We start from the raw sequence: 17,667 nt of genomic DNA on the forward strand, positions 1-17,667 counted from the left end.
AGTGGAATGTAACAAAATCTGGGAAATTATTCGGGGCTGGTTGTGTAAAATGTTTGTGACTAGGTGAGAAGGTCCAATGAGAAGCAAGTAAACAGCTATGGCCATAGAAGCAGTATTTTAAAAACTGTAGTCGATTGTACAGGGTCCTCAGATTTCACTGGAAGTCTGAGCACCTTCAGGCGGATTACCTTGTGTCTGCTGCATCCTTTCTCACCACAAGGGCATGAGATCTGATATCCAGTTTGAGATATTGTACTGGCCTACAAAATCATAACCATGGAAACATAATCTGGCTAGGCCCTCCATGCTCCAGTTCAGTACCAGGTTGTTTATATCGCTTGACAACACCTCACACAATTCTTTTTAATGGAGTCATCAGCAAGTGATTGATAACCTAGTGACGTCTATGTAGATCAGCGTACATGTATGTACTAATACATTAGTCTTTAGCTTCATACCAGCCGACCCCGCAGAGCATCTGTGCGCTCTTTGGGACCAGCAGTTACCTCTCCTCCCCAGTAACCTCTTCATCCCGTGGATGGGCCCACCGCTGCTTGTCTCCATGGCTGGCCTGTCAGTGGGCCAAGTGCCCCCACCACTGGGCTGAGTGCCGCCTCTGCCGGCAGGCCGAGTGCCACCTCCATGGACGGGCCCACCACCACCGCTTTCCTCCGCGGCTGGGCCCGCCTGCCGCCTCTGGTCTCCTGGGTGTGCCAGCGCCCAGCCAATCAGATGGGCTGCTGGAACGCACATTCGAAGGCACACACAGGATAAATATATATATAGAAGATGGTCAATATTTTCATCATTCTTGTAGAACAAGTTTACTAACACTACAAATAAAGTTTTGTTTAGTTTTCATCTAGCAAATAATTTATACACCACTTTTCAATTTTAAAAATTCACGAAGTGGTTTGCATAGCAGATAAATGAAGGGGGGAAAAATACCCTAGAAATGTAAGAAACTGTTCAAAATGTACAATCACAAACATTTATCTGTAAACAAAAAACAAACCAGTATCACGGTACTAATATGGATATGAAATTATCTACTTTTCAGGTTGTTGTTTTAAACTAACCATGCCTAATCGTACCTCTAATGACCGGATCATATTGGCTGCTAAAGGAATTATAGATGAGCAGCCTAGTACTGCTGGTGTAATCATTAACCACGCTGCCATTTACACTGTAAGATGTAGTTCTCAGCTAACAGTCCAGTGCTCTCACCGCCACACGTGAGAAAGTATTGTTTCACACATTATGCAGACTTGAGCTAATATTTATGCACTGATGCCATTGCCTACTAACTTCCTACAGATATGAAACAATTGGTATAGCAGAAGAGAGCCCAGCTGATCCATAAATATTATATTAAAACATACATTTTTAAAAGGAAAGATAAGTAGGTAGAACCGCTATCAGACTAAAAAAATGGTATAAGGAAGTATACCCATCACAGAGATGCAGTTATGGGAGAAGCTGCTCCTGCTTCTGTAGCTGCCTCTCCAGTGCAATTCTTAGAACACACAAATGGGCACTATGGCACCTCGGAGTTGGGATACTAAAGGCGCAAGGCTGGCAGGACAGAATGACAGCTGGTAAGGCATTCCCAATGCCTGCAAGCTGCCTGACATTGCTTGTAATGCTTCCAACCCCACCACCTCTCCCAACCAGCCTAGAATCTTGTATTTGGGTGGGAAAGGAGAGTGGGGAAAGGGGAAGAAAGGCAACACTGGGCACCTCCACATCACTGGCTGGCAGCATGAGCTTTATATACATCAGCCAAATTAATAATCACACGAGGTACTAGAAGCAAAAATAATGAGAAAAAAGTTCATGATTTGGGGGGAAAGCTAGGCAGTTACAATTTCCTTCATCTTGCCCTCATCCATCAATCAACAAATGACACACTGTAGAGTCTTGGTGCACATTTATGAGTCCCACCAATCAATATTAGCATAGATGACAAAGAAGCATTGACCTAATGAAGCCTTAGCAGAGTACAGCCCTTGTAGATAAGCTTCTATGTATACGGTAATTGGGTGTGACCTTCATTTTAAGGTTGTTGCAACAGTTAAGAAACAGATAGAAAGTGACAAACTAAGCAAGTTATAAATCTCTGAAATATGTTTACTTCGTATATGTTCTTCTGAAGAGCTGAAAACAGCATTTTGGCCTTACATAACTCCTACTGGGCAGACCAGGCCAAATTAGTGACCGGACCGTGCCATCCAGTGAGCTTTCTAGCTCAGTAATGAATCAGAGTTTCCCCACTACCAAACCCATCACTGCTTTGGTCTTCACCACCCAAATCATCACTGCACATATCTTAGTGGCGCTATACAATTTTCAGGAACCTTCAGTTCCCATAAGACAGTTGTATTGTATTTTGATGTGCCTAGAATTGGATAGAATCTTTACTGAAACCATCAAGTCAGCCAGCCTCTTGCGCTGATTGTAAGAGTTCTGGGATCTCTCTCTCTCTCTCTCTCTTCCCCAAAGAGACCAAGCCACTGAATATTTCTAGTGACAACTAGGATAAATGAGAACTATTAACAGATACATAAATCAGTCCAACTCCAGTCAACTTTGGTTGCCCATTGTTTTTCAGATCTGCAGAACAGATGCTCAACTTTTGTTAACAATAAGGGGAGTTGCCCAATTGATGCTGCTTGTATGGAGCTGAAAATTAACTCCTAATGGTGATTTACAGCTCTATTCAGTCAAGGATTCCAGATCACATTCGATGGTGCTGGATGAAAAAAAACCTGCCAGACACTTCACACACTTTCATAAATATTTCATTTTTGTTGCTAAACTCTTACTGAAAAGGCATTTACTATATAAATCATATTTTATAAAGTGGCACTGGACTTATCTTCATGGTTAATCAACAAAGAAATTAGAATGTGTGCATCTCCAATCACAATAATTTAAAACAGCAAAAATATGCTCCTTTTTAAATCTCCAGAAATGGTGACATGAAGAGATCTAGAAAGCACCTGTGTTTTAACTGAACTATCAAGTTCATCAGAAAGGGCTTATGGAGAGCCATCTCTCTGGCCATGTGTATCCATCATGCCCAGTGCAAATAACATTAAAGCTTATTAATTTAAATTGGCATTGTGGAGCCTCTGCTTGAGATGGCTCTCATAAGCAAGAAATGACAAACTGCTCTAGTGCCACAGAGCAAAAGCATTTCAGTTTCCACCCTTCTTGCAGGTTGATTTAACTATTACAGAGATGCTGCTGGCAGTCGGTGTACCCCTACAGTAATTTTACGGTGAGATCTCACAGTTCCTTTCGGTTAAATGACGACCAGGGAATCTGCCTTTCTAATCCGCACCATTTCCCTGCTGTGATTTCCTCCCCCCCGCCCCCCGCCTTCAGCCATGGCTCCTTACCTTTGCCATTTGTTTCAACTCTTGGCTTTTCCCAGAACCAGTCAGTCAGTTACTGGCAGCTCTACCCACCCTATTGTTGTGCTCTCTTGAAACTCTAGTGAAGTATTCGCTTTGCTGATAACATTTTGCCATAGACAATCCAATACCCCAACCTTGTCAAAACCACCTGGCAGTTTTTAACAGCATTTCCACTTTAGACTTGCACTTGGTTTTATTTACCTTGTGTGAAGTCCTGCTGTCTGGGTGTTGCTCAGATCTTTGTCTCTTTCTCGGTGGAAATCCTGCCCTAGAAGGTGGTGTAAAAATATGTTTTTGTCACATGCTTCCAATGCAAGGCTCCCATCCTCTCCCCTTGCCTAGGGCTAACGAGAACAAACCTAATCGGTGCAAAGCGATCACATGGCCCGATTAGAGCTTGTTTCAGAGCTAACTTCCTGGGGAGCTGCTGGTTGCAACAAGAAGAGCAAAAGAAAAGGACGGGCACAGCAGATTAGCAGCTGCCAAAAAGCCCCAGACTTCAGCCTCTCGGGCACTGCTGGCAGGTTGAGGGGAAAGGCTGTTGTGTAGATAGCTAGGACAATGTATATCATGCGAAGAAGACACTTGCACAGTTTGTTGTAAAATAAACACACAGCTCATTCAGTGGGTTTTTGGAATGCTACTTTAAAGACACGGTTTTAAATGCATGCATTAAAAGCAAGTGAGCAGTGCACCCCATTCCATTAAAAAGAATGAAAGTCAACTGAGATGGATTATTACATTATGAAATCATGCATGAGTGTTTTCTCTCCCCTTTTGGACACTGCACAGTGAATCTGATGGGCAGCAAAGTCAAGACAAACAAGGCAAAGTATTCCTAGGCTTTATTAACTCAGAATTCTCTGTCACAAGATGCAGTGATGATGACCACTAGCTTTAAAACGGGTTTAGGCAAGAGGATATCTATTCATGTGTTATGTTCAACACGTGTACAGTATGAGCATGTGCACACATACAGACATGTGCACATGTACAGTTATTCACACAGAATGTTCAACTGGATTACAGGACTGTGCTTCCTATGTCTACCCTATCTTGAGGGGCCCGTACCCAGATTCACTTTTAAATTACACACATCTATAGTCATTCACACAGAAACATATACATGTGTTTGACCTGCATGCATATGCAGTGTAATGTCTGACTAGCACTTGAAATGCATCTTTCAAAGCTAGCTGTGATTGCTAGGTAAGGTAAAGCTGTGCCGTCGAGTTGGTGTCGACTCCTGGCGTCCACAGAGCCCTCTGGTTGTCTTTGGTAGAATACAGGAGGGATTTACCATTGCCTCCTCCTGCGCAGTATGAGGAGATTTACCATTGCCTCCTCCTGCGCAGTCTGATCCAGCAGCTTTTCTCATTTGTTTAAACAAAATCAGGAAAAGAACAATTAATTTAAGTAATTTTTTGTGTCGCTCTTTGTTTAGGAATTAAATTATATATATTGTTCTTTTAATAGTCTGCCTATTTTGATTGCACTTTCCTCATTTTAACACTCTGAAATTAGCATTGATCACTAAGAGATGGAGTAATGTTTGATTAAACTGAATTGGGCATAAAATCAATCTGATGTTTTGGTGCCTGCGCATAGATGTAGATAAGCTGTAAATAGTTTGTAGTTCCCTTGAGCTGGGTCGACAGTAGGCTGGCTTAGCATGATTTTGGAGTGAACTGAGTGGGCCTGAAGGTCTCCCATTGCTGAGGCCTAGTGTACACATACATCAGAGACTCTGATTTACTCTGTGGTGTTAAAGTGGACTATGCCACTTCAAGCTGCTGGTGCAGGAGACCACTTTGGATGCTCTGCATGTATCGTTTTGGAATGCTTCCCATTTTCCCTCCCAAGAAAAAAACATCAAGGAAAAAGGTTTGCTCCGAATCCACTCCCTGTTGTGCTGTGTTTCATTTTTAATGCAGGAGAGCATGAAAACCGCTGTTTGAAGTGGCACAGCCTGTTCAAGCTGCTTCAGGATTTCACCACAGTCATGCCCCTTGATTTTACAGCCCACTGACCAGGCTCCTGTTGGGGAAGGAAGGGAAAGAATAAAGATTGTCGTGCCAAACCTTCACACTCTGAACCATACTCATGCTGGAAATATCTTCCTTTTTATAAATTGGAAAAGTGAATTCAGAACAATAATTCATATGAGTTCTCTGGCTTATGAAACCATTACACACATTCCATTGTTAGGACAAGGAGATGGAATGCCTGTCCATAAACTGCTCTTGCTAACTCCCTTTCACTTATCAGTTGAACCTGATGTCCTCCCTGATCAAACAAAAGGTGACTAGAGACCTCATACTATGAATTCCTTTATGGTAAGTTGTACATTGCTTTGGTAGAAAACACTTCATTAGAGAGCACATACAGTACCTTGTGGGGTACTAACCCTAACCCTAGGTTGGTTTTAGTCATCAATATTTATACAAATTGTGTACCGTTGATGAGAAAAATCAGTTATATGTACTCAGTTTTACCTGATGAAGAAAATTCAAGCAGGCTGAAGAAATGTCAACTTGCAAAATATCAGGGACGATTGTTCTTTTCCCTGTCCTATTCCTTCACTGTTGACAAAAGACAGGCTCTGGGAGGTGTTTGCCTGCATGGGCTTTCTCTCTTCCTAGACTTTGGGCTCTCCACTTCAGCCTGATTCAAACGGAAGGAGGTTGAGACCTCCTCCTCCTCCTCCATTCCTCCTCCTTCTCCTACCCAAGGTAGTCTCAGTGCCTTGGGTGTCAATATATATACTACATATATAGTAGACACACAATGACAAGCAGAAACTCAGTAGGTGACATTTTCCCCAGCATTTGGAGGTTGGAACTTCACCATTTGACATTCTGGCTGCCGTGCAACTGACGTTCAGGCAGAATGCCAATAGGTTCTCATATGCTAGGCAAATTTGCACCTGTTGAATGTCTGCCTGTCATACAACTATTAGAAGTCCTGGACCCTCTGGCCCTTACAAGGAACTCAGCAGCACCCCACCCACCTTATGTGATTCAAGGTTGGTCGGTGGTAAAAGCACCAAGACCTATCAGTCTTGAGGTTAAATGATGCAAATAAAATAAAATGATCAGATAAAAGTATGTATCACATACAAATATCGGTGATAATATACATCTTATATGTTATTCGTTTTAATTGTGACATAGTCCCAACACATGAACAATACAGATTTCTTCCTTAACAACTTTCCCCTTCTCACAGTATCTACCCATGCTTTCTGTCACTTCTTTCCTTAGGGACACATAAACATATCTTTTTCCAGGGTACCTTTTGCTGTACTCTTGCATAAGGATGTGCACGGAACAATGAAAAATCTTCCAATCATTCTGTTGGAACAACCAGGCAAGCCAGCAATGGAATGACTCTGTTCCAACTCGGAATGTTCCAAGCACCATTTGAGCACAGAGGCCAGAAGAGCACCATTTTGGAATCTAAATTGGAACACTCAAAACTTTCTGACTCGAAATGGTATCGTTCCGTTCCAAGCTCAAGCTCAGAACAGGCCCTTCATGGTACTATATACCACTTCTGATTTTTCAAAATCATGTTTGTTTGGGGTCAAATTATTCCAGCAGGAAATTTCATTTTCCATTCTTACTAACCAGACCTCAAAGAAAGACAGCAGGTGTGATTTCACAGCACAGCCCACATGGCTGCTGCCGGTCTGTGGGTGGGGGACAGGCATGGCCAAATAGAAACTTCAGGCTTTGATTTTAGCTGCTTATGAGCAGCTTTCAGGAAAAAAGAGAATATCAGGTGACTTTTAATCACCTTTTGGTTAGAATATATTGTTGTTGTTGTTGTTGTTGTTATTTTATTTATTGAATTTATATACCCCCTCGTATAAAAATCTCTAGGCAGTGTAAACATACAATATAACTATAATATAATATAATTAATTAAATATAATTAAAACATACAATATAACACATTTAAAATTCATAAAAAGATTAAAATTATAGAGAAAAAACATGTTAAAACACATTAAAATTTAAAATTTAGAAATCAAATCTCAGTTGAAGGCCTGGGAAAACAATTACGTCTTCAGGGACCTCCTAAAAGCAAACAGAGAAGGAGATGCTCTTATTTCAGCAGGGACCGCCACAGAAAAGGCCCGATCCCAAGTTGCCATCAAATGAGTTTACGGCACCTGTTGTTGGACCTCTCCAGATTATCTTAATAGGTGATAGGGTTCATGACAGAGAAGGCGCTCTCTTAAATACCCTGGACCTAAGCCGTTAAGGGCCTTATAGGTAATAACTAGCACTTTGTATTTCATTCAGAAACCTATCGGCAACCAGTGCAGTTCTTTTAGAATCGGTGTTATATGGTCCCTTCGGGTAAACCCAGAGACCAGTCTGACTGCCTCATTCTGTACCAACTGTAGTTTCTGAACTATGTACAAAGGCATCCCCATGTAGAGTGCATTACAGTAGTCAAGCCTAGAAGTTACCAGCATATGTACCACTGTTTTAAGGTCACTAGTCTCCAAGAACGGACGTATCTGGCGTATCAGCCGAAGCTGATAAAAAGCACTCCTGGCCACCTGAGAAACCATGGAGAGTTTGGGATCCAGGAGCACTCCCAGATGACGAACCTTATATTTTAGGAGGATTGTAACCCCATCCCGAACAGGCAGAGCTACACCATCTCTCGGATCCCTACCCCCTACAGACAGTACCTCCGTCTTACTTGGATTCAACCTCAGTCTGTTATCCCTCATCCAGCCCAATATCACCTCCAGGCAGGCACTGAGGGGGGTCATGTCATTTCCTGATGAAGTTGGTATGGAGAAGTAGATCTGGGTGTCATCAGCATATTGGTAACATCTAAGACCAAACTTCCTGATGATCTCACCCAGTGGTTTCATGTAGATGTTAAAAAGCATTGGAGACAGTATGGAACCTTGTGGAACCCCACACTTCAGCTCTCACTTTTCAGAGCAATAGTCTCCAAGCAACACCATCTGGAATCTTCTAGAGAGGTAGGAGCGGAACCACTGTAAGACAGTGCCACCCAAACCCACCTCTTTCAAGCGACCCAGCAGGAAACCATGGTCAATGGTATCGAAAGCTGTCGAGAGATGTAAAAGGATCAGCAGAGTCACACTCCCTCTGCAGAGGGGGCATGAACTAGCCCCCTAACAACCCTAGACAACTCTAGAGACAACTCGTGAATTTGCAGAAGCAATGCGGGCAGAGAAGAACAGCTTCTTTGCCGTCTGCACTGCCAGAGCATAGATCCTCAAATGAACTCTGTGTTGCAATCTATCAGATTCATGCTGAGACTTCCACCACTTTTGTTCTAGTCGTCTACCTTGTACCACACACACACACATCCCTATTATAATTGCTATTCCATGCAATTATAATATAAAGGGATTACAGTATTATTCACACATTAAATGCTGAAAAATTGCTAATAAGTGTATTTTGTTTTTGTTTTTTGTTTTGTCCAGGTCAAGCTAAAGTGGAAAAACATAGCTAACCAATTTTCATAATATGATCTTGAGTATGTGCCCACCATTTTCAAGGAGAACATCAGGAACTGCTTTGAACCTCATTGATAGGGAACTAGAGGAACTGTGGAATGAAATCAAGGAAGTTGTCAAGGACTCAGGGGCATAACTATAATAGGGCAAGGGGAGACAGTTGTCTGGGGGCCCACTGCCTTGGGGGGACCCCCAGAGGCAAGTCACATGACTGACTCCCCCAGCCACGCACCTGCCAGGGCTTCCTTCAGTTGTATTCATCCTCCGAAATTGATGTGAGTGTTAAGTCTTGGAGCTACCAGAACAGCATGTCTTTCTCTAGTACCATTAAATGATTTCCATCGTCCACAATTTACAAAACCTTTAAAAAAAAATTTAGGATGATATTCTATTGTGGCACATAGGAGATAGATAGATAGATATATATATAGATGATATAGATATAGATATAGATATAGGCCCGTTTTAAAATCTTGTCTCTGGGCCCACTCCAACCTTGCTATGCTCCTGCAAGGACGAATGCAAAAAGAGACTGCAAAAGACCAAGAAACAGAAGAAAGCAAAATGGATGGAAATTGCCAAGAAGAGGAGAAAAGCCAAAGTCAAGAAAAATAAAGACCTCAAGAAGGAACTTAATAGGGAATTTCAGAAAGCTGATAGAAGAGACAAGGAACAGTACTACAACGGCACCTGTAAAGACCTTGAGGATGGGAATAGACACAGAAAAACAAGGAAGGTTTTCAAAAAGATCTCTGAACTCAGAAGGAGGTTCCAACCTTGAACTGGTATTTTAAAGGATGCCAAAGGACCAAATGTGAAATTAAGGATATTTTGCGATCGTTTGCGTAATCTGTTGAATCTCCTTTCTTTGGTATTGGTATGTAGACTGACGTCTTCCAATTTGTTGACCACTGTGTTCTCCAAATTTGCTGGCATAGTTTGGTTAGTGCCTTGACTGATTCTTCTTCTGTTGCCTGTAGGTATTGAATCAATTCCTGTAGCTTTCTGACTTGGTAATGCTGCTCTGGAAAGAGCAGAAGGTTCCAAGTTCCCTCCCTGGCAGCATCTCCAAGATAGGGCTGAGAGAGACTGCTGCCTGCAACCTTGGAGAAGCCACTGCCAGTCTGTGAAGACAATACTGAGCTAGATAGATCAATGATCTGACTCTGTATATGGCAGCTTCCTATGTTCCTATGGTGACTGCACTGGTGGTGGCATCCAGAAGAACCTGGTTTGCTTTCTACACATGCAACTCTTTACAATTTGACAGAGTTGTTGGTTGGTAAAACAGGAATTGAAGATCTGCATCCAGACCCCATAGGCTAACTCTCATCCTGAAATTTACATTCAGCTTTAAAAGGGGCCTTATGATGAGAGATATAAATACATTCCACAGACTAGAGGTATAGGCATAGTGGACTTGGTAGCCATAGTGTAAGTATGCCTCTCTAACCCCTGATTTATGAAGATTTGTAGTTGTCACTCAGCATCGAAATGTTCTCTCCAGGACACACTTAGAGGGTCTTCTCATGATTGGTGAGAAGAGCCTGGGGAGGGTTAGTGGGGAGAGCAGGCTAAGCCCGCTTTACCCGCAGACAAGCAGTCAGTCTTCTCTGGGTGGCCGAACTGGCTGCCCACACAACTGCTGGCTCTGTTTTGGAGGCGGCAGGGGCTGGGAGGATTGGGGACCATGCAGCCTCCGGAAGCTCCAGCATGCCCTGCGCAAGTGCCAATTTTGTATGACCATGAGAATAGCCTCCTTGTGTTCTCCAGGGCTTGGTTCTGGCACTAAACCTTGATTGCAAGCTGTGATGGAAGCATAGGTAGCCATGCAGAGGACAAAAATCTGTTGTTCGGACATTAGAGGCACTGCCTGCATAAACATACCTCTCAAGAATCATGAGGACAAACAACTTGGTTTTCTTTAATTATTTAATGAAAGCTGAAATGTTAATGAATACCAGATTCTGCATACAATGCTGGATTCTGTGAAGAATTCCATGAGTACAGAATCATATAAGATAAATATGCCAAGTTTACTTGAATTTCACTTATGATCCAGACTTATGGTCCAGTCTCAGATAGAGAGTGTGAACAACACAACTGTACAATATGGGATGACTCAAGACATGAGTTGTGCCATATACTATCAAGGGAAACAGAACACCACTTCTTAATGCAATCAGAACAGTACTTGATGCCTTATGTATTTGTGTAAGACAAAAAAAAAAGTTTCATTACACTGCTAGGAAGCCATTTAATCATCCTCCAATTGATTCTGAATTATTATATAAGCAGAAACTGCAGCACTTATGCGCTCAAACTTTTACTTCACTCTATAGTTTTCTCTGGTAATGCCCACTTCGCCGAAGTTCACGGTATTGAAAAGAGTGAGCTGGCAGTTAAAAATGAGAGCAAAAAGGAGAGAGGAAAGGGGGATGGGGGTGCGTGAGGATTGCATTCTGCTCCTGAGATAACCTCTTATGAAACGAATGGTAGGCTAGGTCACACAGGCATGTTCCTCACTCGGTGAGTATAACATCACATGATGAGTTGCATGCATGACTATCTGTCATGGCTCAGACTTCTGACTCAGAAGAGCCAGAGCAGGAACGGGAGGATTCGCCTGCTAGTGAGGGCTCAGAGCCACAGCAACAGAACTTGGCAGGGAGCCCAGACTCTGGAGCTGAGGATTCGCAACAGCTGCCAGACATGATTTCTGATGGGGAGGGGCCTGGGATTTCACCTGCCTTGAGAAGATGGCTCAAGAGGGAGGCTCAGTGGAAGTCACGCAGGTGCAGGAGATCACTAGAGAGGAAGCTGAAGTGCTGACTCAGGGAAGCCTGATTGGCTGCTGGTTCTCTTGAGCCATATGTATTTGGTAGTCTCTCAATTGCTCGGGTGCTGTTTGCAACGTTCGCTGGCTGCAGACAGTGTGCCATTGAATTCCCAAATTTTGTCCGAGTTCCAGTTTGCCTTGTTTATGCTTACTGCTTTGTTCTGTTAATTCCTTGCTTCTGTTGTCCTTTGCTATTTTCATTCCTTTGCATCTGTGTTTTTCACTTATTACTCAGTTATTGTTAGAGGGGGGTACCTAGTTCAGTTCAGGGGACTTAATTCATTTACTGTTTTTCTTTGTGAGCCTTTTATTTTTCACTTGTGCAATTCCGCTGCCACTTTCTGTTATCTCACTGGGGGGTGCTGAAGCAGGTTGTAAATCCAGTTGGGTTAGCCGAGCTAACAGATTTACGACACTATCAGAGGTATAACACCATACATAGTATTAATGGCAGAAGCCTTGTAACAAAACTGACCCAACACACACTAGAGCCCATATTAAGGCCTACTCTGTGGCACAATGGCAGCCAAAAAAAAAAAAATCTGATTTGTCCACCATCATTAGCCCTCTTCATACGTTCAACTAAAAGATGCTGTATGCGAGTACAGCTTCTAAAACAGGTCCAGAAGTCCTGCCCCGGCTTCATCACTCACCCCCTCACAGGTACCCTCATCACTCAACCCCTCACATGGATACATCAGTGTTCAACTGAAGAGGAGAGTACTATATCCATGAATGCAGGAGGTTTCTATGATCAGGAGGCTGGGGCACCCTGTCTCAGGGTTAGACCTGGGATCTGTCAGGCTTGAGGTCTATCTCAGATGAAAGTTGGGGTCAGACTTGGGGATCATGACAGAGATACATTGGTCATATTCAGACTGGACTACTGTAATAAACCCTGTGTGGGGCTATCCTTGAAGTCTGTGTAGAAACTTCAACTTGTGCAGAATGTGGATCTCCCCAGATGTTGGTTGGAGCTGGACAATGATAGTATAACATGGATTCTGTATTATTATTTTATTATTATTATTATTTTATTTTTTATTGCATTTGTACACTGCCCCAAACTTTTGTCTAAAATAAGTTAAAATACATACAAAAACCTAAAACAACTCAACCATTTAAAAATCAACCATGAATTAAAACCTTAAACTTTAAAGAACAGAAAAAGCTTGGGTGAAGAGGTGGGTTTTCAAATGCTTTCTAAAAATTGTCAGAGATGGGGAGGATCGTATCTCAGCAGGGAGCGCATTCCACAGTCTCAGGGCAGCAACCAAGAAAGCCCATCCCCGTGTGGCCACCAGCCGAGCTGGCGGCAGCTGGAGATGGACCTCTCTGGACAACCTCAATGGGCGGTGGGGATCATAATGAAGATGACGTTCTCTTAGATACCCAGGGCCTAAGCCATTTAGGGCTTTATAAGTTATGACAGCTTGAGGAGCTTGAGATTGCATGGGGAGACCAGTGTGGGTGGATGTGGTCAGCTAGGGAGATGTGGTGTGTTGCCAGGCTGCTTTCTGATGAGGGTGTTGTGGCCTCAGAAGCATGGAGTGTGCTTTGGTGGCTAGCATGTCCCTTGCTGATGGCTACTCTGGCTGCAGTTCTCTATGGTTGCCATGCGGGTGAGGCCATGGCATGTGCCAGTAGCCCATGTAGGAGCAGCAGGTGGCTTCTGATGATAAAACAATCAGGATAAAAGGGTTCACCTCTCCTCTATCCTCAGGTTAAACTTGGATACAAAAGGTGGGTAGCTCTGTCTGCCAGGAGCAACCAGTACTAGAGGAAAATGCATGGCTTCTGGCGGTCAGGCACACCTGGGTAGCCCACCTCCAGCCTGATTTTAACAGTCTTGTGAGCCAGCCTATTGTGTTTTCATTGTGAATGTTAGCCACTTTGTCTCAATGGAGTTGCACTTCAGCTGCCAGGCATCAATGATATACTGTAGAGTAGTCAAGAGAAACCAAGTGGGTTACATCCTTGTACATCCTAAAATTTGTTCATGCTGGGTACTCAGCAAACTATAATTTCAGAAGGCAAAATAGATCCTAGGCCTTTACGATTTGGCGCATAGAAATTTTGCTTGCTGGTTGTTGCATATGAGCCCAAAAACAATCATGTGTTTTTATGCCAACAAAAATATATTTCTAAATGTGCCCTTGTGAGTTGAACAAGCTCTTCTTTATGCCTAATTATCAGTCATTGGTAGAGTCAATCCAATATGAGTTTTGCTCAACAACAAAACCCATGAGTTAGGGACAAGCAAGATGAGACATGGGAGATCCATGATCCAGTTTGGGGATAGATGGATGGTACAAGGTTGGAGGTTCTAGCTGAACAGGAGCAGTAGTTCTGAGGTTAAATGAAGCCAAATGAAAGGGGAGGCCACTGTCCTCCTCTTGGAAGTTAAGGGATAGCCATTAACTGTCCAAATAATCTTTCTGAATTTCAAAAACAAGACATAACACACAGTTCTTTTCATGGGGTAGCATATTCATCCTGATGGTATCCATTCCTATGGGGGGTGTGTGTATGTGTATACACACACACACACACACACACACACACACACACACACACCTCCTCTGGTCCTCTTTTACTAATTGTTTGATTGTAGTTCTTGCCTGTTGAGATAACAGAATTCACCATATGCTCAGAGGCACATTACCAAATTCTTCTTAAATATTGTTGTAACACTAATCCCCAGCTTTTGCCACCAGCCTACACAGGTAGTGGACTGGAGCATAGAGGGCTTAGTCAAATTGTGTTTCTGTGGTTATGATTTTGTACACCAGGGCATTTTCTAGATTATACTCTGTTCAGCAGTAAAATGCTTCAACTTGGCAGAAGCGTTTTGAAACCATAAATCGCTCGTGCAACCTTCCTACAATGGGAAAATGCATCTATTTATTTGTGATGCACATGCAATGTTGTAAGACTAAAATGGAAGGATAAAATCCGAAAGAAGGCATCAGAAATGTGAACAGCACCTTGCTGACAGCGCAGGGACCACGATGTCAAAACACAGTCAGTACAGAAGCACACTTTAGTGGACAGTAGTGACACTGTTGTCAGCGTGTAATCTGGAAAGCACCCAGTTCAGTATCTCAGACTGGACATCAGGTCTCATGCCCCCAGGGTCTAAACGTCATGGGCCACTGGGTTTCCTTGATTTTTTGAGCTGTCACATTCATAACTACCCTTGTAAACCAAAGATGCCTCCCCCCACCTTTTCTTTAACTGAATTTCCATGCTTTTAAAAACAGGATCCTTTATAAACCAGTGGCAGGTGAGAGTTAGGGACCAGAGAACCCAGGACTTTTAACAGTTGCATGACACAGACATTCAACAGGTATATGAGGGTGCATGCAGCACCTGTTGAAATTCTTCCTGATGTTGGGGGAAACTCCACTGGCTGCATTCCTCCCTGTCATTCAGCTGTTAGACACAGAGTTCCAGGCATCATGGAAACATGATAATTTTTATAGTTGAAGCATTGCTTTCCCCATGTCCAGTGCCCTCATTCACAACTGAATGACAGGAATGGAAGCTGTCACCATTCCACTCCCACATTCCAGCTGAGGCGGCATGCTTGTATGCATGCAAGCATGCATGCATGCATAAATTAAACAAACAAACAAACAAACAAACAATATCATTAGGTGCTATTTCCACCCTTGTATCCTAGGTGGGATTGCATCTGTTGAATGTCTGCCTGTCATGCAACTGTTAAAAGACCTGGGCCCTCTGGACTTTACATGGAATTCTGCAACCCTTCCCTCTTATGAGAAACAAGGTTGGAGGGTAATGAAAGTACAAGAGCACTGAGGCCCAGCAGTTCTGAGGTAAAAAAGAAGCAAAATAGAAGCAGCTGCAGCTAAGGAGCCAGTTTCCCTATCTTCCTCAGAGATATGAGTTAAATCATTGAAGTGTTATGGTTATCATTTATTTTCAAGACATTTCTCCTTCTCTGGGAGGGGTTTAAAGATTTCACCAGCCAGCGAGCCCTGACAGAGTCCCTTCTGTTTCCAGGGGAAAAGATAACAAAGGAAGAGGCTGTTTGCTCCCCCTCCCTTCTCTGTCCAGTCACTTCCTTCCCCCCACTTTTCTCCTCAAACTTTCCCAACTGACCTGAGCATGTGCAAATTTGATATTACAAACAAGCTTTCCCTTTAATTTGTAGAAATCCAAAACATATTTATTTCAACAAACCCATGAATGCATGCCTTATGGAAGACAGACCATTTAAAGAGATCTGAGTCAGTCGTCCAACTATTTGGATTCAAAATATTCAAAATATACTATTATAAAATATACTATTATAAAATATACTATTATATACTATTAGGGGAGGAAAAACTCAACTGTCATCTTTCAGGTCTGCTTTTCAACTTCTGCTCCTTGTAGCTTAGTCATTTCACCACTGATTCAATAAAAATGGATAAACAAGTTCATCAGGTGATTCTGAGCTTTAAAATGCCCCTTCTAGTCTAATAGTGCAAACAGAATGCTTTAAGAAGCTACATAAAGTTGGGTCATACTAAACACAATAGAATGCTGTTTCACCTCTCCCCCCATAATGCACAGGCACTCCTGTGCCTAGGTGATTTAGAAACTCTCTTTCAACTCCACATTCATGTAATTTTAACCCATTACTACTTACCCTTTTCTCAACATGGTAAACATTACTGAAAAGTGGAAACATACTTCCCATACTATTAATCCATTTCTCTAGATATACATGTTTCTCAGACTAATAACTGTACATGTTGGGGTGAAGCAGGGTTGCCACATGGGACTTAAAAAAGAAAAAAAATGAACTTAACAGAGGAAGTTTGTTGCAGGCAATCAAATAACATGAATCTCAACTGTAATCATCCATGGAGTGGGGGGAAATCAGTGCAAGTGCTCCCAGCAAGGTCACCTAAGGAGAATCCAATTTGTGTTCCCAAATGTGTGGGTAGCTAGCTGATCATTGATCAGCCCTCTAATGAGTTTCCATTTAGCTCCTCTTGGGAACACCAAACAAGGTGCATGTGGACTGGCATGACTCACCCTCCACTCTGCTTGCTGGAACTGACTTGATGGCATCTGTCCAGAGATTGGACTGACATGAGGAAATACACTGATTCTTGCTTGCTGAGTTGCTAATCTACCACATATGACAAAGAAATGCAAGCCCTTGGGTTGCTGCTCCTCCTCCTTTTACTCTGACATGTGAATTTCATTTATTATAGTTTGTATTCGTATTTAGTAGTTTTTAGTGTTTATTTAATAGTTTTTAGCATTAAAACAATGAATCACACAACCAGGCAGAACCACTTGCATTTATTGAAATATCAACAGACAATCTCTGGTATCCTGGAGATGGAGAAGGTCAGAGAAGGTGTGTGTTTGACTGGAATGTGAAATCTCAGAGCTGTTCTGCAGGTTACACAGGTCTTGCAGTTGTCTGAGTTCTTGGGCTTAGAAGACCATTTCATACCAGAGTAGGAAATTATTTTTGAATGCTTTCAGGGCCAAACTAATTGTGGGTTTTATTATGTCATTTGGTGTGTGTGTGTGTTTGATTAGCAGCCACAGGGGACTCATTCCAGATGTGGACCATGGCATGTGGGGTTGACACTCCTATCCAATCTGCTATTTGCCCGCAAAGGGAAGTTGCCATTGGACCCAATGGCACCTTCTGTCTTGGAGCAAACCAGATTGGATCAGGATTGTGCTTTGCTGAAAGCTTAAAATGCTTTTAAGGTTAAAAGGTCTTGGACCTTCTGCAGCTGCTATTTATATTTTTTTAAAACCCAGGATCAAACAAAATGATTGATGTCACATCTAGTTTGATCATAAAAGACCAGGGATAAAATAAAATAAAATAAACAAAATTGGCACAC

At 42.5% G+C, this 17,667-nt stretch overlaps 1 protein-coding gene across 1 annotated transcript in view; it reads right to left on the reverse strand.

Annotated features, from left to right (window-relative positions):
• MLPH (melanophilin) overlaps positions 1–17,667 on the reverse strand; it is a 214,227-nt gene that overhangs the window by 93,916 nt on the left and 102,644 nt on the right. Inside the window, exon 3 of the mRNA XM_053283111.1 lies at positions 3,624–3,690. The gene's annotated coding sequence lies outside the window, so the exon portion shown is untranslated. The remainder of the gene's footprint in view (positions 1–3,623; positions 3,691–17,667) is intronic.

The sequence above is a fragment of the Hemicordylus capensis genome, chromosome 1 (genome assembly GCF_027244095.1).
Source record: "Hemicordylus capensis ecotype Gifberg chromosome 1, rHemCap1.1.pri, whole genome shotgun sequence".
Classification (NCBI taxonomy): domain Eukaryota; kingdom Metazoa; phylum Chordata; class Lepidosauria; order Squamata; family Cordylidae; genus Hemicordylus; species Hemicordylus capensis.